The sequence below is a fragment of the Piliocolobus tephrosceles genome, chromosome 15, assembly GCF_002776525.5.
Source record: "Piliocolobus tephrosceles isolate RC106 chromosome 15, ASM277652v3, whole genome shotgun sequence".
Taxonomy (NCBI): domain Eukaryota; kingdom Metazoa; phylum Chordata; class Mammalia; order Primates; family Cercopithecidae; genus Piliocolobus; species Piliocolobus tephrosceles.
This window is the reverse complement of record NC_045448.1, coordinates 78,078,855-78,099,602: the sequence shown is the minus strand read 5'-3', so window position 1 is coordinate 78,099,602 and position 20,748 is coordinate 78,078,855. Positions and strand designations below refer to the sequence as shown.

Sequence of the window (20,748 nt, the reverse complement as noted above, 5' to 3'; positions counted from 1 at the left end):
TTTTATTTTATTTTATTTTATTTTATTTTATTTTATTTTATTTTATTATTTTATTTTATTTTATTTTTTTGAGACAGAGTTTCACTGTTGCTGCCCAGGCTGGAGTGCAATGGCACGATCTCAGCTCACCACAACCTTTCTCCTGGGTTCAAGCGATTCTCCTGCCTCAGCCTCCTGAGTAGCTGGGATTACAGGCATGTGCCAACACACCCAGCTAATTTAGTATTTTTAGTAGAGACAGGGTTTCTCCATGTTGGTCAGGCTGGTCTCGAACTCCTGATGTCAGGTGATCCTCCCGCCTCGGCCTCCCAAAGTGCTAGGATTACAGGCGTGAGCCACTGCACCCGGCCCAATCCAGTCAAGATAATTCTAAAATTAATCATCGCATACTGCCTTGTTATATCTTATTATAATGTCTTATTATAAGCTAGAATGGAATAAGAAAGAGATTAATTTTAAAAGGTTAAGAGGCTACCTAGTTTTTAAATGATTATATGGGATATAAGGCCATTTTTTAATTGACAGATAAAAATATATGTATTTATTGTGTACAACATAATGTTTAAAAGTATGTATACATTGTGGAATAACTAAAGCTAGCTAATAAACATATGCATCAGTTCACATTGTAATTATTTTTGTGGTGAAAACAAGATCCACTCTTGCATGTTTCAAGAATACAATATATTATTATTAACTCTAGTCACCATGTTTTAAAGCAGCGGATTTTTTTGTTTTTGTTTTTGTTTTTGTTTTAGACACAGCCTTACTCTGCTGCCCAGGCTGCTGGAATGCAGTGGCAGAATCACAGCTCACTGCAACCTCTGCCTCCTGAATCCCCGATTCAGCCTCCCGAGTATTTGGAATTACAAGCATGTACCATCACGCCTGGCTAATTTTTTATTTTTAGTAGAGATAGGGCTTCACCATGTTGGTCAGGCTAGTCTCGAACTCCTGACCTAAAGCGATCCACTTGCCTCGGCCTCCCAAAGTGCTGCAATTATAGGCATGAGCCACCCCACCCTGCAGATTTCTTGAATTAACTCCTCCTATCGTGATAGAAATTTTATATCCTTTGGTCAATATCTCCCCTACCCCTTCTTTCTGTCCCAGCTCCTGATAACCACCATTCCATTCTCTATTACTATGAGTTCAACTTTTTCTGATTCCACATACACATAAAGTGAAATCATGTGGTATTTGTCTTTGTATGCCTGGCTTATTTCATTTAAAGTGATGTTCTCCAGGTTTATCTATGTTGATGTAAATGACAGGATTTTTTTTTCTTTTTTAAGGCTGAGTAGTATTCCACTGTGTATGTGTACCACATTTCCTTTGTCCACTCATCTGTTGATGGACACTTAGGTTGATTCTGTGTCTTGGCTATGGTGAATAATGCTGCAAAATCATGGGAGCGCAGGAGTCTCTTAAACATACCAATTTCTTTTTCTTTGGATATATATTTAGGAGTGAGATTGCTTTCTGAGTGAAAGAGCATATTGTAATTCTTAGATAATTTTCCTGGGTCATAAATGATACCTTATAATCTATTATTCCATATCTTGAGTTGTTCTTTAAATGCTTTATTTCACACTTGCTCACACTGGAGCTCAACTGCCATTTGTCTTACCCTACACAGCTCCATGAGTTCTTCCTGCACTTTACTCCCACTGATTCAGCATTCCTTTGCTTAGAATAGCTTGGATAATTTACTGTGTACTCCCACTTTTAGGTTATTTATAAAAATCTTTAAATAAAATTACTGTCAAACCCAGGGAATGACATTGTTAAACTTTCCCACCCAGTAAAGGATTAATTTAGCTCTGTTCTTTTTCTTCTAATTGTGTCTACTCCTTATTGACAGTGATCAATAGGTATTTGTTAAGCAGCACACTATGTGCTTAAAAGTATACCAGAGTCTTGGGACACACCGATGAATTCAAAGACATTAAAAGGATTCTACTTAATCACAAGGCAATTAAACTTTATTTGCTTTTTTAACAGTCTCAATAATGAAAATTTACTTAAGAGCATGCAATAGTTATATTCACCATTTACTGTTCTTATTCTTCCATTAATGAATGGCCTTATCTGTGTTTTCTATTGACAATACACAGGCAAACTTCAACTTTTCTTCTAAGTTTTAAACAGTTGTCCAATTGATACTAAAATTATTTAGAGCCTATATCTAAAAAATATGAACTTTAAAAAATATTACTGAGAATGGGAAAAGGCAATATTCTACTGTAGGCTAAGAGTTCTTCTCACATTAAATGAGTGATTCTTAAATATAAAATTATGGAACAGGGGCAGTCTCCTGATGGCAGTTTTGCCAGGTCAAAGTGAAATAATAAAAATGAGAACATTAACCACAGTTTAACAAAAAGTTACATTTACGTAATTGCCATGTCTATCCTAATGTCCTTCTGATTTGTGTGTGTGTTAATATATCCTGTTTCTACTGATGATGTGGTTATTGGACAAGGAATGTGGGCATTTTTAATGTCCGTAGTTGGCGTGTCAGTCCATTCTCATGCTTCTACAAAGAACTGCCCAAGACTGGGTAATTTATAAAGGAAAGAGGTTTAATTGACTCATAGTTCCTCATGACTGAAGAGGCCTCAGAAAACTGATAGTCATAACAGAAAGGGAAGGAAACACATCCTTCTTCACATGGTGGCAGGAAGGAGAAGTGTCAAGCAAAAGTGGGGAAAACCCCTTATAAAACCATCAGATCTTGTGAGAACTCACTCACTCTCACAAGAACAGTTGCATGGAGGTAACCACCCCCATGATTCAATTACCTCACACTGGGCCCCTCCCAGGACGTGAAATTTATGGGAACTACCATTCAAGATGAGATTTGGGTGGGGACACAGCCAAACCGTGTCAGTTGGTAAATGGGAAAGCTGGCAAATTTGTGCTACTCTTCCTCACTTCTTTAAATGTTATATGGTATGTTGGATTCTAAATATTAGTAATATTGATGTATATATCAATAAGCAAAGAATTTTAACTCTTCAGTAGAGCCTTGGCTACAAGATCTAAGTAAAGATTGTGTGTCCCCAAATCCCACAGTGTTCTCCCATATTCTTTCTCTATGGCCAGCTGATGGCCAAATCATATACTTTGAGGTGAAAATATATGTTAAATCAACAACTCAACTACATACCTGCTTCACATAGAAGTTTAATTTGCAAAACTCATATTGCTCTAAAACTTTTGGCTTCAGACTCTCAATAAATGAGAGTTTTCTCTGTGCTGATAAATCATTGTTACATGCATTTGTGTACATTCAAATCTACACTCCTTTTCACTTAGCAAACATGTCCTTATAGGGGAAAATACTTTAACTTGGTAAAAGATAAATATATACGTGAAAGTAGAATTAATGTAGTGATACATAACTCCACTGTGGGCTGAGTCCTTATTTGTTATTTTTTCAACAATTTTTTCTCAGATATTAACTAGGTCCCAAGCACTTTGCTATATTCTAGAAAAGAATAAAGCTAGACTGGGTGCGGTGGCTCACGCCTGTAATCCCAGCACTTTGGGAGGCTGAGGTGGGCTGATCATGAGGTCAAGAGATCAAGATCATCCTGGCCAACATGATTAAACCCCATTTCCACTAAAAATACAAAAATTAGCTGGCCGTGGTGGCGCATGCCTGTAATCCCAGCTACTCTGGAATCTGAGGCAAGAGAATCACTTGAACCTGGGAGACCGAGGTTGCAGTGAGTGGAGATTGCACCACTGTACTCTAGTCTAGCAAAAGAGCAAGACTCTATCAAATAAATAAATAAATAAATAAATAAATAAATAAATAAATAAATAAATAAAGCCAGACATAGTCACAACTCTAGCTTAAAGAATAAAGGGGAATACAGGTAGCCATCCATAGCCTTATAAGAAAATACACATTTGTCACTGTGGAGAGATTTCTTTATCTCTCTCTCTCTCTCTTTATTTCTCTCTCTCTCTCTGTGTGCGTGTGTGTATATGTGTGTGCATACAGCTTCTCTGTGTGTGTACATATTATGTACTCACATACACAGGGAGAGAGAGAAAAAGAGAGACAGAGAGCATGCAGAAATCTGAAGAATAAGTGAAAGTTAATAAAAAGGGATTTCAAAGTAGGGGAGGAAAAGATGGCCCTGAGGCTACAGGGAAACAGGTAAGGATGAGGGGCCAAGTGAAGGCAGAAATGAAAGGTAAGCAGGGGTGATTCAATGTTTCTAAAAGGAAAGGAAAGCCTGTAGGTGTTTTGCTCAGGGAATATCAATATCTGATCAATGTGACGGAATCATAGCTCTAGCTGAATGCAGAGAATGGACTGCAGGGAAGCCGGGGGGTACATGCACGTAGATGATTTAGGTTCCTATTGTAGATATTAAGGGAAAAGGTAAAATCGCAGCTGAACTAAGAAAATTTGTGTTAGTGAAAGATACTAAGAATTAAATGAGCCTGAGTAGCATTTAGCAAGTAGATTCAAGATAATTTTTGATTAATTGGACAGGGGAAATAGGGAGATGGATATCAGTGATGACTTTTTTTTCTTTTTTAAAGACAGTTTCACTCTGTTGCCCAGGTTGGAGTGGTCTAGTGGCACAATCTCAGCTCACTGCAACTCGGCCTCCCAGGTTCAAGTGATTCTCCTGCCTCAGTCTCCTGAGTAGCTGGGACTGCAGGCATGCACCACCACACCCAGCTAATTTTTTGGTTTTTATTTGGTAGAGACAAGGTTTCACCACGTTGACCAGGCTGGTCTCAAATTCCTGGCCTCAAGTGATCCACCTGCCTTGGCCTTTCTGAAATGCTAGGATTACTGGTGTGAGCTCCCATGCCTGGCCAGGATTGACTTTTAATCACTGACTTAGAAGCTGGATTCATACAGGTTCTATTACATGAGGAGCCAAGGTTTAAAGGGAGATCTGGATATAGACCATGCAGAGATTTGAGATATCCAAAAGACTTTGTCAAGGAGGCAGCCGGTATACATATCTGGGGCTAAAAGTAAGATCTGGCCTTAAGATATAAATTTCTTGTTTATCCACTTATAGGTGTCAATTGCTACATATATGATTATCTAGGGAAACATTATAGGATGAAAAGAAGACAATCTTTAGAGGCAGCCTTGAGGAATTCAAATCAGTAGAGAAGGTAAGATTCCAAATGAGGCAGAAAATGGATTGCCTAACATAAGACAAGAAACACAAAAGGTACATGACAAGGAAGCTAAGGTAAATACAGGTCCAGGCTAACAAAAGTAAATGCTACTTAGGAGCCAAGTATTATGATGGTTGGAAAATATCCAGTGGATTTAGAAAAATGTGTTTGGTGATAATCATGAGACATTTGGAAGTAGAATAATAGATTAAATTAATGACTAGGCTGAGAAATGTGTAAAAAGTTAGAAAATTCAGAGAATAACTACAGAGAGCTCTTAGAAGAAACTTGTCTCTGAAACTGGAAAGTCTCTAAATTGGTCCTTAATTTTCAGATGTTAGGTTTACTTTGAACGAATAAAATATAGAAGTAAAACTTAAGGAATATAAATTAAAATCTTTAAAGATTGTTAAATACCAAATTCCTCACTCCATGAGTGCAGTTTTATTTAGCACAGGTCTTTTTGTAATTGGAATAGTTTTTTAATAGACACCATGCTTAATCATCCTCAAGAATCTGCCACTGTGATTCAAAGATGTTTCATATTCCACTTAAAACATCAAGCATCTAAAATAAAAAGAATATATTAGTTCACCTCCTGGAGCTTTGAGATATTTTAATAAAAACAACTAACACTAATAATGGACTCATTAACACTTCCCTCTGTCAAGTATAAGTATCCCTGGGTCTATAGCCAAATATAGTATAACCTCCGGCAGGAGTGTATATGTGATTAAGACTGGAATTTCCTCAAGTTTGAAGCAAATCTTCAAAATACTTGTTTGTTCTGATTCATTTTTAGTTAAATACCCTCAAGAAGTTCATATGAACTGCGACGGCAAATTGTACAATCATCACTAAAGTGTTGCTTGATGGTTTCTGGAAATTGTCCTTTGCTAAAATAGTTCATCCATCAGAAAGTTGCTAACAAAGACATCAAATTGCAAAATATGTATTCCATTGGAATAAGGAAGTGGTTTTGGTTAAAAATCAAACTATTCTACAGGAGAATGATGATACTTCGTGTCTATTATTAACACTTTAAAACTGAAGAGTTTACCCGGTATTTTCTGAGCTCATCAATTCACTGTATAATGGAGTATATTATGAAAAACTCGCAAATGCCAAAAAGCAGGAAAATATATCCAGAGCTAAACTTCTTTCCATGGAGGATGAATAGAAAACATTATTTTGAAGACTTTTTTTTTCTAAAAATTCAGTTTTCTAGTGATTGCTTCTTGTGTCAAAAACAACAAAAATAACAATAAACTAAAATGTACAGAACACTTGCTATATGCCCAGGAGTATGCCAAGTTTGCATGATTGCTAAGAACTTGAGCATTAACAAAAAAACAGACAACTTAGTTTCAGATTCTGACCTCTCAGTCCTCTAAGCACGGTAACATCTGCCACCCATAAAGTTGTTGATATAAGTGGTTTAAAAATTACCCACTTAGGTAATAACAAAACACATGTATAGGTAATTTAGAAAATAAATGATAAAATGAATAAAGATAAAAAATTATAATTGGCAGCTTAATGAATACAGCTGAAAAACAATATGGCCTTTTATATGTAATTAAGTGGAATGTGAAGGACTGTACAAAAGACTTGTTGTCATTTGCACTTTGGGATTCCTGAACCCCAGCTCACGTACTGTGAATTGGCTCACTCAGGATCCATTTTCATCTACCTTATCTTTTTTATGCAGATTAGAAAATGAAACTCATATTTTCCTACATACTTTCTAGTCAGGCATGACTTTGCAACACAATTCTGAGTGTTGAAAAGTTGGAAGTCTTTTAGGAATTAGCTGCCTATCTACATAGAAAGATAATGCTTGGAAATAAAGTTTTGCCCCTTCCATCCTATTCCTTAGATATGGTGCTTCAGCAACCAATCATGACCATCGGTAGCGTTAGAGATGGCAGAAAGGATAGAAGGGACTTGTTACTGATGACACCATGGTGCCATGATACTATCCCTGAGCTTTTCATTATGTAAGATAAACAAAGCACTCCTTGTTTAGGTAACTGTTACAGAAGGTTTAATGTTTTGTTACCAAATGCATTTTTCATATCTACGGATAGTGATTTGTCTTCATGTATCAATAATATTCAGAATGATGAGACCTTATATTCAGTTATTTAAATTCTGGGAATTATTCCAAAGAGATGGATTTATAAAACACCCGTGTGTCCTAAAATAAATGAGTTTGGTTAAAAAAATTACGTGCAAAAAGTATTTATTTCGATATTATTTATAACACTGAAAAGTAGAAAAAAATGTAATGGTAAGTAGGCGATGAAAAGTAAATTAAACAAGTTATACTTGTTTTATGGGCCATTATCTAGCAATAAAATGACTCTTAAAATGAGTAATGCTAAAAAAAATTCAATCTAAAGAGAACATTAAAAAATTAATATTTAAAATGACATACAATATGATTAAAATTCCACATTAAAGCAAGTAATCCTAAGGTTTGTGTCAAGTTGATATATGTTACGGAATATTTTGTTGCTATTTCATTATATGTTTTTTCCCTTAATATGACTACAGTAGGGGTTAAATAGAAACTTGTAAACTTTAAAAACTTTTATTATGCCAAATTTTGAAAACATACAATAAAGAGAATGCCATATGATAAATTCCAATTGTTTCACATATATTCTATACTTTCTTCTTTTTTCACTCTAGATTATTTTGAACCAGCTACCAACATCATACCACATTCCTGCAACAATTTTAGTCTGTATCTTAGAAACAGGAGAATGCTTTTAAAAAAATAAACAGTAAATAAACACTATATCATCATCAGGCCTAGAAGATTCTAAATAATTTCATAATATCATAATCAAATATTCTAGTTTTTCACATTTCTATGGTTTCATAAATTGTTTTCTGCTTATTATATCAATAAGAAAGCAAATGCATTCCATCTCTTGCAGATGGTTGATGTGTCACATTTCCTCATATTACTTCTTTGCAATTTATTTCTTGAAGAAACTGTGACATCTTTCCAGTAGAGTATCTTAAAGTATGGATTTAACAAATTGCAACTTGTTGGTACCATTTATTACATTTCTCAATCAGATATGTATGCCATTTATCAACAAGAATATGATGTATATGGTGTTTTGCTCTTTCATGTTTATGTGGTATTAACAGTCATAATAATCAATGCCAAAATCCACCTTTTATAGAGCTTACAAAAAGTGGTATTTTACTTTAAATATTTCTAGTTTTATTAACTGGAATACTTGCACAAAGAACAACTTTATCTCTTCAACTATAGTCATGCATTGCGTAACAATGAGGATCCATTCTGAGAAATGCATCAATAGATGATTTTGTCTTTGTTCAAACACCATAAAATATATACTTACATAAACCTAGATGGCACAGACTACCTCATGCATAGGCTCTATGGTATAACAGGCGATACGATATAGGTTACAAACCTGCCCAGCACGTTACTCTACTGAACACTAGACAATTATAACACAATGATAAGTATTTTTGTATCTAAACATACCTAAACATAGAATAGTTACAGTAAAAACACAGTATTATAGACTTATAAGACCCCTGTTGTATATGTGTCCATTGTTGACCAAAATATCATTATTCATTGCATGATTGTATTTGGTTATCTCAAGCTTTCTCAACCCTGGTGCTATTGACGATTTTGGACTAGATAATTCTTTGTCATGAGGAATTGTTCTGTGCATTGTAGGATATTCAGTCATGTGTCTGGACTCTTCCTTCTAGATGGCAATAATGCATTTCCCTAGATTTGACAACCAAAAAGGTCTCTAAGACATTGCCAATGACCCCTGGGGGCAAAGATAAAAAAATCCAGTTGAGAACCACTGGGTTATCTTAGGATGTATATATGAAAAGCAGGATATGTTTCTTTTCCTTTATTTATCAGTTTCCCAAATGACCAGTTAGTTCTCAAGCTTTCCTTAGAGGAGACATAATAACTCATAATTTTAAATGTGATTTAAGTCTTTGTATTCACCGTAGCTACTAGTTCTATTTATGCTCATATTTTCTTATTTTTAATCTGTGAAAGCCTTTTCTATTTGGTTTCTAAATTTCTTTGATACATCTAGTGGCCTTGTTTCCTGCTATACTAAGTTCTTTCAAGCTAATTTTATGTATTTTTGTGTAAAATTTGTGTATTTTCTGCACAGGCCTGGAGCCCACTATTTCTCCAAGGAGTCTTGTCTTTTTTTTACTAGGAAATATAATTTAGAAAATACAATCTGGATGTTTGAGGTGCTCATTAGTCTCAAGGCCCTTTCAGTGGACAAAAGTGGGAATACATATGTATATATATGAGACATATATATATATATATCACACATACACACACACACACAAACACACGCAGAGTCATATTTCCAATTCCATTTCAGTATGCATAGCTTTTTTTCTTATTCTTTAACCTTATACCTGTATCTCCGTTCTTCACTGCTGCAAACTTTAATACCCAATGATACTAACATAGTCACTCATTTGCTTTATACTTGTGGTGGGCAGACAGTAAAGCTGCCCTTAAATTTCTTACCTCCTACTAATTAAACCCTAGTGTAATCTCATACGCTTGAGTGTGGGCTGGACACAGTGACTCAATTCTTTTTTTTTTTTTTTTTTAATCCTGCCACAATATTTTTAATTACATACAAAGGTCTGACATGTCACCCAGGGACCCATTTCACCCACTGCTCTGTTTGGCCGCCAGTCTTTTGTCTCTCTCTTCAGCAATGGTGAGGCGGATACCTTTTCCTCAGGGAAGGGAAATCCATGGTTTGCTGCCCTTGCCAATAACAAAAATGTTGGAAAGTCGAGTGGCAAAGCTGTTGCCATTGGCATCTTTCACGTGAACCACGTCAAAAGATGCAAGGTGCCTCTCTCTGTTGGTGATCACACCAATTCTTCCCAGGTTGGCACCTCCAGTCACCATACACAGGTTACCAGTGTCGAACTTGATGAAATCAGTAATCTTGCCAGTCTCCAAATCAATCTGAATATCATTCACCTTGATGAGGGGATCAGGCTAGCGGATGGTGCGGACATCATGAGTCACCAGATGAGGGATTCCTTTTGTGCCCACAAAGATCTTTCTCACTTTGCATAACTTGTACTTGGCCTCCTCTGGTGTAATACGATGTACAGCAAAGCAACCCTTGGTGTCATAGATCAGACGGAAATTCTCTCCCATCTTGTCAATGCTGATGACATTCATGAATCCAGCAGGGTAGGTTATATCAGTTCGGACCTTGCCATCAATCTTAATGAACCGCTGCATGCAAATCTCCTTTACTTCATCTCCTGTCAGGGCATATTTAAGTTTGTTCCTTAGGAAAATGATGAGGGGGAGACACTCTCAACTTGTGGGGACCGGTGGATGCATGAGGAGCAAACACACCGGTCAATTTATCCAGCATCCAATCCTTTGGAGCTGCTACCTGCTTCAGATGCTTCTTGGGACCACGAGCCATGGCTGCGTTAGGCAAGGAAAGAGACAGTGACTCAATTCTAATGAATAGAATTTGACAAAAGTGATTGAATGTCACTTCCTAGGTTACATTACCAAAAGAGCATAACTTCTGTCTTGCTGGTTTTATGTAGTTCTTTTCTGGTTTGCTTTGAGGTAATCCATGTGTTCTGTTATAAACTGCTCTATGGAGAGGTCCACATGGCAAGAAACTGAGGAAGACCTCCCGGCAAGAGCTAGAGAGGATCTGAGGTCCTCAGATGAACAGCCCACAAACAATTGAATCCTGCCAACACCAATGTGAGTGAGCTAGGAAGCAGATCCTTTCACAGCTGACCCTTGGATTGATTCTAATGACAGAAACACCAGCCAACACCTTCATCCCAGTCTTTGGAGAAAAGTCAAGTGCAGACACTCAGTTAAGCTGCACCGAGATTCCCACCTTCAGAAACTGTCCCCAGGTGCGGAATAGGGCTACAGTACAAGCGCGGCTTTCTATGTTTACTGATCGTATTTCTTCTATGTTTACACAATCGTTTCTTTCCTTTGTAATTCTGGAAGGCATCTGGGCAAGCGTGATTAATCCTAGTTTTTCTTTTCTTTTTTTTTTCTTGAAGCTTCCTTGTAAAATCTTACATGCTTTTATTTGAAACCCACACAACTTTATTATGTAATGTCCATACTAGGTACTGTGGAAAATGGAAATTCATAAATTAGTAATAACCCCAAACAAAATACAGTCAGCCCTCTGTATGTATCTGTGATTTTTTACATCATAGATTCAACTAACTGTGGATCGAAATTATTCAAAAATAAATTGCAGCTCTATTGAACATGTACAGACTTTTTTCTTGTCGTTGTTTCCTAAGCAATACAGTATAACAACTAGCATTTATTTACATAGCACTTACATTGTGTTAAGTATTATAAGTAAGCTAGAGATGATTAAAAGTATTTGAGAATATTTGTGTGGGCTGTATGCAAATACTATGCTGTTTTGTATAAGGGACTTGAACATCCATGGATTTTAGTATCGGTGAGAAGTTCTGGAACCAATCCCTCATAGATACTGAGGGACAACTGTATGTAACACATGCCAAACTGTGGAACCTTCTATTGACACAGCATTAATGTTTCTTAGCCATTAATTTCCTTAACCAAGAACATGAGTCTTGGAATTAACTTTGGCCTCAAGTGTTTGTAATCACAGCATAGGCAGTAAGCCAAAGAAAATAAATAGATAAATCCACTGAAGGGACAGACAAAAATAATGTATTTATGTGTTCACTCACATGACAAATATTTACTGTGTCTACTATGTATTGGGTACTTAGAATAGTACTATTAGAATATAATAATAGTAAATATTTGGGTACTATTCTAAGTACCCAATATATATGAGTAAATAAAGAAGACTTAAAAATGCCTTTGTGAAACTTATAATCTAGCAGAAATATATAAGCAATAAACATGAAGAATAAGTGAACATCACGAGGCAGGGATCCTAGGACCACCTTGAAAGTCTGTTAGCCACAGTACGTAAGTGCCATTATATAGTGGAAGCTGGAAAATGCTATGGAGATAAATAAAGTTGGTCAGAGGAGAAGGAGTACACAGATGGGGCTTGGTTTAAATCGAAACAAGATAGATAGTGAAGATCTTTTTAAGAAAGTGACTTTGTGCAAAGTCATATGTATGACTCAGGAGAAAACAACTCAGGCTGGAAGAACAGCAAGTCCAAATATTTGAGTGTGCCTGCTATGGTCTAGTAACAGCAAGGGAGTCATGTTGCTGGGATAGAATGAAGAAAAGTAGAAAGTGAAAAAGACATTGAGGGGTCACTGGCTTTTGAAGGGCCAAATAGGCATAAGAGGATTTTGCCTTTTCCTCTGCAAATAATGGAGAATCACTGGAAATTTTTGAGCACAGAATTATTAGTAAATTAGGACAACCCACGTCTTATTTCAGTCTCTGTGATTCAAAATAAATCAAGAGCATATGCTCAGTGATGGAGCACCGTGTAATAATTTTATAACCTGACCCTAAATTTGTACATATCTTTGATATACAAACATATTATTTTTCTCAGTTTAATGTCTGTATAAACTCTTCAAAAATTGAAATGGACGAAAGTATACCAACTAATCAGATCATGTCACATAGTATTTTTAGAAGTCATCAGGAATACTATGTGTAACACGGCTATTGTTCCTACCTCACAGAATCACTTTGGAGAATTCCACAAGTCCTCATTATCTGCGCTAAAAAAAAAAAAAAATATCAAAAATGTAGTTAGGGTCTACGCTAAGAACCCCTGACACAAAAATAACACAGTTATGTGCTGTTTACATCTTCTTAATGCACAAGGGCTTCCCTAATGAAAGTTTGCATTTGTTTGCTTCAAAAATCATCCTATGCCATTAAACTAACTTTCAAAGACTAGTCATCTAATTAATATGATTTTGTTCTCTCTTTAGTCCTATCTCTCTTTTGGGAACTATTATTATTCAAACAGTAGGTAGAGCGGTATATTTTTTCTTGTTTCGTAAGCTTTCATTTTTCTTGTTTCTTAAGCTTTCATTTATTATTATTTCCCATTATTTTAAAAAATGTTCTGTGTTCATCTTAGTTTGGGCTTGCATAACAAAATATCATAGACTGGGTGGCTTAAATAACAAAAACTAATTTTTGCGCAGTTCTAGAGGCTGGAAGTTCAAGATCAGGGTGCCAGCATGGTCAATTTCCAGCAGGGTTCAGTTTCCGATGAAGGCTCTCTCCTTGACTTGCTGACAGCCATCAAAGTAAGACTCCACTCATATGAGCTCATTTTACCTTAATTACCTCCTAAAAACCATATCTCTAAACAGAATCACATTGGGAGTTAGAGCTTCAACTCCCAAATTCAAATTCATATGAATGTTGTGAAGACACAATTCAGTCTTGCATGCATGTATATATACATGTATATACACAGATATACTTGTACCATATTCATACATATGCATAAATTGTATGTGCATACATAAATATGCATACTATGTGTGCGTGTAAAATATAGACAAATATATATCTATACACATATACATACATATATACTTCCCATTTCATTTCCTATTAATAGCTTCTTTAGTTCTCTTAAGAATTTAAAATTTAAATTTGTTTTTCTTCGATTCTAAAATTCTCTCCCATTACATCTTCTTCATAGTAAATCACCTATTGGAATTTGTCAGTTTCATCGCTTATTTTCCAAACCACTGGGTTCCTTAAACAAATAGTAAATTCTCTTTGTCTATTCATACTGTCCCACTCATATTAGACAAACCTGCACCTTGAGTGAATGTTTATCTTCAGATTGAATTCAGGCACTAGGAAGTTGTCACTTAACAGGCAGTAGGAAGAAGTTTTCCTTTCACTGTGAGCTGAAAGTAAATGAGTTTCAGAGGAGAGTCCTTTCCTGAAATGTGCAAGAAAGCTCCTAGTTCCGTCTTTGACAAGAGAAATAGAAGTGGGTCTTTCTTGGTTGCATGATAGAGAAATAATTTCACTTTTGAGTAGAGCTCCCAGAGGGCAGCCAGGGTAGCAAAATCAGCAAGATTTTTCCAGATATGAGTTTAAGATGTGAGTTGAAGCAATTCATCCCCTAATGTTGGAGAAACATCCTAGACCCAACAGGTACATTTATCTAGTTCATACATGCAAGGATGCCTGGGAACCAAGAATTGACATGTGTGGCACCCCTTTAGAAAACATTTCCCTCTTTTTCTCCTCCCCATCATTTCTATCAGTGTTTGCTATTTATATTAGTTGAGTCATTTCAATAGAATATATCAGAGTAAAGATAAAGTCCTCCTATGCCTGTTGAGCCATGTAAGATCCAGGACTCCAACACCCTTTGACTTTATCTTTTCTGTTATGGAAATCAGGTTTCATCTCAGTTTTTAAAACTTTGTTTCATGCATCTTGTGTTATTGCTATATTCTCTTAAGAAAAGAAAATTTAACAAGGTAATAAATGTTAACTTAGCAAAATTTTCTGTCTTGGTGTTTATGCAATTTTGTATTAGGCATGTGCTATGTAGTTATGTTTTACTATGTAGTTAACATAGTATGTTATGTTTACTATGTAGTTAGAATTTCATAAATACCTAATGTAGATGATGGGTTGATGAGTGCAACAAACCACCATGGCACGTGTATACCTATGTAACAAACCTGCACATTCTGCACATGTATCCCAAAACTAAAAAAAAATAAGTTCAGGCATGATTAATTAAACAGAGATAATTACAGTAAGCCTGGGATAACCTCCTTGCCAACTCTGATATAAATTCCAATGGAAATACAAAATAATGGAGCTCAGAATGAATTCAGGGTTCATTAAGAGATACATTGGAAATATCTTGAAATGGTTTTAAAGGAAATCATGGGTGTGAGTGGGTGGAAATTTTACCTGGCCCATGCCAAAAATAAGCAAATGTGAGAATAAATGAAGTTGCAAGAATCACTAGAGGATTCTCAAGTAAGGAAAGTTCAGAGATAGCCTAGGTGATAGGCTTTAAAAATACATTAGATTGGATTTAGCATCTATACATTTTTTTCCATTTAGTAAACAATTTGCAGTTGACACAATACATCTCAAGATTATTTCATATGTGCTAAACAATCTAGTGTCAATAATAATTATCAGGTTTCTACAATATGATTAATTGTGTCATGGGAAAATAAGTGTGTCAAAGAATAGTATTCTCTAATTTCATCACTTGTCAGCATTGAAATGGCCAAAGATTCCAAATAAATCCACACCTTTTCCTTCGATCCAGACTCAGATAAAATTGAAATGGATCTTGAAAAGGAAGGATTTTCATAGCAATGTAATATCGAATTTGTGTAGGAAATATTCTGAAACATAGAAGTGATGCAAAGGACATAGAGTATAAGCTAAGAGTCTCAGTGGATGTCTGACAGAAACTAGTTTTGTCTAATATATACATACACTGCTGATGACTTCCTCCAGTAAACCATGACTAGGAGAGAGAGAGAAAAAAAAAATTGAAAAGAATGATTGCTTTCTCGTGATTCTTTTTGCTACTGATTTAGAAACTCTTTTGTGTTCTTAGCATTTGTAGTCCCAATAAAATAAGAAAATAATATTAAAATAGGTAAACTATAGAAATGCAATTTCCAAAACAGGTTCTCAAGGTGGTTCCCTTTGGTATATGAACTATTCATCTGATAATCTCATCTAGCTTTACAATGTATATACATATATACATATGTATGTGTGGCATATATGCATATACATGCATATATACAGATATATTTGTTCCATATTCATGTATATACATACATAGTATACATAAATATGCATGCTATATATATGTACAATATAGACAAAAATATGTATCTATACACATATACATACATATATACGTCCCAGATCATTTCTTTTTAATAGCTTCTTTCTTTCCCTTAAGAATTTAAATCTTAGATTTGTTTTTCTTTGATCCTAAAATTCTTTCCTGTTACATCTTCTTCATAGTAAATCACTGTTGGAATTTGTAAGTTTGATTGCTTATTTTTCAAACCACTTTCAAAAGATGTGGGCTGCATATCATACATGTGAAATGACTTATAAAGGGACTTTAAATAAGAACACACATTCTTTAAATCACATGATTTCAAAAGTCAGATTATTTGAGTTTCACCCCCAAATGACAATTTAATAAATTATTTTGCAATGTTTATTTTACATGTAAACAAATAAACAACAGTGTAATTGTTCATGCACTCATATGTCTAAAGTAAAAAAAAAATATTAAAATGTTTCCTAGAAGATCAAGGTACTGCTGTATGATTTTTTTAATGGATGACTTTTTATCATGTTTTCCAAATTCTATGCTTACCAATTTAGCAACATTTTTTCTTAGTGACCCTTTAGTGAATTAAAGCATAAGCAGGCTACATATAAATGAAATTTGATACAAATACTTTTCTAAGTAAAATTGAAATTTAAAATTTTTTCAAATATCGAATTTTAAAAAATATATTATGTATAGATTTCAGAAAATATTTTTGAACTTGCTTTTTAAGTAATGCAAAACCATTTAGGTTGTTTAAAGGGAAAATTTTATTTTATACATTTAATATAATTTATTACAGCATGAGAAAATATATTTGATATTAGTTACTGACCTACTTCCTTCAAAGTTCTGTGTCCTGTGGTGAAAATCATAGAAATATAATAATTTAGTGTGTAATGTACCAGTTGACTTTACAAATATTACCGTAGCATTTAATAAGCAAGAATCCACTTTCCTTGCATTTATATTGTATCAGGTGTTCTCTAAATAAATATTCAATACTTCTCACTTTAAAAATCTATTTTAATATATTAATTAATTAAAAAATTCGTAGACACAAAATGGTTTTTGATTGATGAATTAGTCCTTCAGGGAAGAAGTAGATGTGGCAGTTTCTGGTTTTATCAGTTTTGTTCACTCATCTACCTCTAGCACCCACAGCCATGATTGACACAGAGGAGGCACTCAAAAGATATATGTCAAATGAATGACGATTGAATGAATAGCTACTATAAGCTTGTGCATTTGTTTTTTAATTATTAGGGAAGGAGATATGATAGCTAATGAACTCACATTTTAGAAGGCTTCTGAAGTATGTTTTATAAATAGATCTAAAGAAAAATAAAATATTACAGTATTTTACTGGACCTCTTTAGTTTAAAGACCCATTTATGCAGTTATCATATTAACTTCTTTATATATTATTTTTTTCTTTGACACAGAATCTTCAGTTTTTCTGTAAGAAAGAAGCCCTTTTTATTAAACAGAGGATGCCTATTTCTGGTGGTTTTGTCTGAAGTGGTATGATTTGGCTAAGATTCCATTAATAAACACCATAGTAAGAGATACCTTTTGACAATAGTAATTTCCTGTGTTTATTTTTATGGAGGGCCAGAACTATCTGATTTTTTAAATTGAGAATGAATTTGTAGCCATTTTAATGTTGGGCAATTATCAATCTTTCTAACAGTAGCATATGTTCATGAACAAACTCTAAGCATGAAACAAAACCTCTTACAAGCAAATGTTTCGGTACTTACCATGAGTTATATATTTATTTCAGAAAAAATTTACGGATGGACTGAACAATCTATGAGTAGCCACAGAATAATATTTGTTGCAAAATGCCCAAAAGTGTAATAACATCAGGCTTGTTTATTTGTAGGCTCCTTATGAGCCTACAAAATAATGTTGTGGATTTTTATTAGTTACTGTTTATTAGTTACTGTCACTAATTTTGCAGTAATTATTTGAAAGTCCACAAGACTTACAGGGCAAAATTAAGGAAATATTATTCTATCCCATAGTAAAGCAGGTTGAATAAATGGAGTCATCAAACAAAAGAAAAGGTGCAAAACATATTTTATTTTAAAGAAAAAGAGATGTGACATGAACTATGAAAAGAAAATAATTGTATATCTTCCCACTACATCTTGATTCTATACTACAAATTAAGGAAAATATTATCCAATTACATATATCTACTACATAGGATTTTGGTCACCATCTAGTAACCAAAAATAAATCCATCATGTTTGGATTTGGTAAGTTAGCTAGCATGTAATCAATGACATTCATTTGTGTTTTATTTATTTATGCATGTGACAAATATCTAAGGAATATCTATTATATACCAACACTGTGCTAAGGTCTGTAATACAAAACCTGCTTCTGCTCTCAAGGAATTAAGCCCAGTCGAGTACAAACAAATAAATAGGCAATCATAGTACAAAATATAGAGACGAGAGAAAGGTACTAGGAAACATTTTTAGGAAGTAACCTGTAAAACGAATTCAAGAGGAGACTCCTGGAAAAAATAGTACTTCTAAGGAAGCTACATGCTGAAAGGAAATTCAACAGGCAAATAGATGGGAGCAATAGAATGTTCCAGGCAAAATGAACAGTATGTGCAAAAGTTTCCATAGAGAGTCCAGAGAACATGATGTTTTAGAAGAACTAAATATACTTTTAAATAATGGAATTGATCCATGGAATTTAATAAGGCTAGATGAGTAAGTTTCGAGTTCAGTAAGAAATCTTGATAGTTACAAAACTGACAAAGAATAAAATTGAGGAATTAATATGTTCTTGCACCTTGAGGAGTAGAAAGCAACTTTCAACTGGAAGATATATTATACAGTACAGCCTGTAATACAGTTAAAATGAATAATTATTAGCATGAAGAAATGTATTTCTCTAAGAGAAGTCTGTTACATGTAATTAAGACATAATCATTCTTCCATTATCAGAATTGTATGCAGAAGTATTATTTTCCTAAAAATATTCCTTCAGAAAAAAATGTGTATATAATATTTGGATAAACTGAACAAACTTATGTCTTCTTAGGTAATTTTTCAGTGAATATGATTTGTAGTACACTGGAGTGCAAACATAGCAGTACAATTTAGAATTATAATCAATATTTACTCCTTCCTAAATCACTACAATCTAATCTTTCAAAAGCCTATTTTGGAATGATTAGATTTCAATAGGACATTAGAGACTATCTTCTCTACCTTCTTTGTATTCTGTGTGGAAACTCAAAAGCAATGAAAAAAAGGCATTGGAAAGTGTCAAAGTCTATCTTCAATTTTAGTTTTGACGCCTGATTTTCCAGCCAGGCAGCTCAGACACCGAAAGTGGATTATTGATGCTGCCTGTGTGTGAGGGAAGATGGTATAAAGCGGGGCAGGAGGCACAGGAATATTTGCTCATTGATCACATAAACTAAAGCACAAATTCCTTGCATGAACAGTATACTACTGCCTTCACTTTTGGTGCTCCCCAACAGGCATTGTTTCCAAAGAAAGTATGATTGGGTAAGAACAATCCGCCATCACTATGAGAAACTGTAGGAAAAAGCACATCCCTATGGCAAACTGTACTTAAAATTCTATCTAATTACTTCTGTTGCTGGTAGTTGTCTGGGGTTGACAAATAATTGAAGAGCCAAAATACTCTGAGATAAACAGAAGTATGAACAAGACTTATTGGGGACACAGAAGAAGATCACTATCATTATCAATACAAGGTTTGGGGAGAGGGCAGGGGAACAGAGGAAGGATGGTTAACACTAGTAAATAAACTGTTCACATAGTACTAAGTATTTCGCTCTTTTTTTTTTTTTTTTTTTTGTAGTATGTACCAGACTAAATTATAACTCTCTGTGTACTTGTTTGTCTTGCCTTGAAGCCAAAGATCTGGCTTACTCATCTTTGTTTTCTCAGCTCTTAATATAAAGCCTACCACTTAAGAAGCCTTCAATGTCTGTCTGTTGAATGAAAGGAAGGTTAAAAAAAGTGAAAAGAAAGATATATACAGGAAGAAAATAAGTAAAGAGAGAGAGAGACAGGAAGAAAGGAAATAAAAGGTAAAAGAAACCTGACATAATCATGTGGGATTAGAAGCATTTTAATTTGAAGTAACAGTATAACCTCAAGTGCCTTGTCAGTTAGGAGTATTACAAGTATCTCCTCACTTTCCCAGTGTAATGAATCGGATTTGTAGTGAACTCTGCTTTCAGGAAAGTCTCATTGATGTTTGAAGGACCACAGCTATCCACACAGTCCAGAAGATCTCTAAGGGAATTAACATAACCTTAACATATGGATATATGGGGTTTGTGTGTGTGTGTGTGTGTCTTTGTATAATATATGTATATAAACTAGATGGAAATATTATCAATGTTTGCCTATTACTCTGCTTATGAATCTTATGTCCATATGTATAAGTATAGTTTCATTCCATTAGATGATAGTGTGCATTTTTTCCTGATTGGGGGAGAGAGGAGAGGAGAGAAGAGGAACTCTATTGTGGTTATTTGTGTTTTGCTTCTCAACATCAATTCTCCCCCTTCTGGTAACATCTTCCCATATGTGCTGTGCGAAATCACCCTTCTAATTATTACATTTAAGTAAAATTTTTTCCATCATTAATTGTGTTGGCTTAAGCCAGCTGGACTGTCCATTCCACAAGTAACAATGTTTGGTCCAGAATA

At 34.6% G+C, this 20,748-nt stretch overlaps 1 protein-coding gene and 1 pseudogene across 3 annotated transcripts in view; one reads left to right on the top strand and one right to left on the bottom strand.

Annotated features, from left to right (window-relative positions):
• The window catches only part of LRRTM4 (leucine rich repeat transmembrane neuronal 4), a 774,590-nt gene that overhangs the window by 98,312 nt on the left and 655,530 nt on the right, over positions 1-20,748 (top strand). The window lies entirely within an intron of this gene.
• Positions 9,811-10,676, bottom strand: LOC111523434 (annotated as a pseudogene).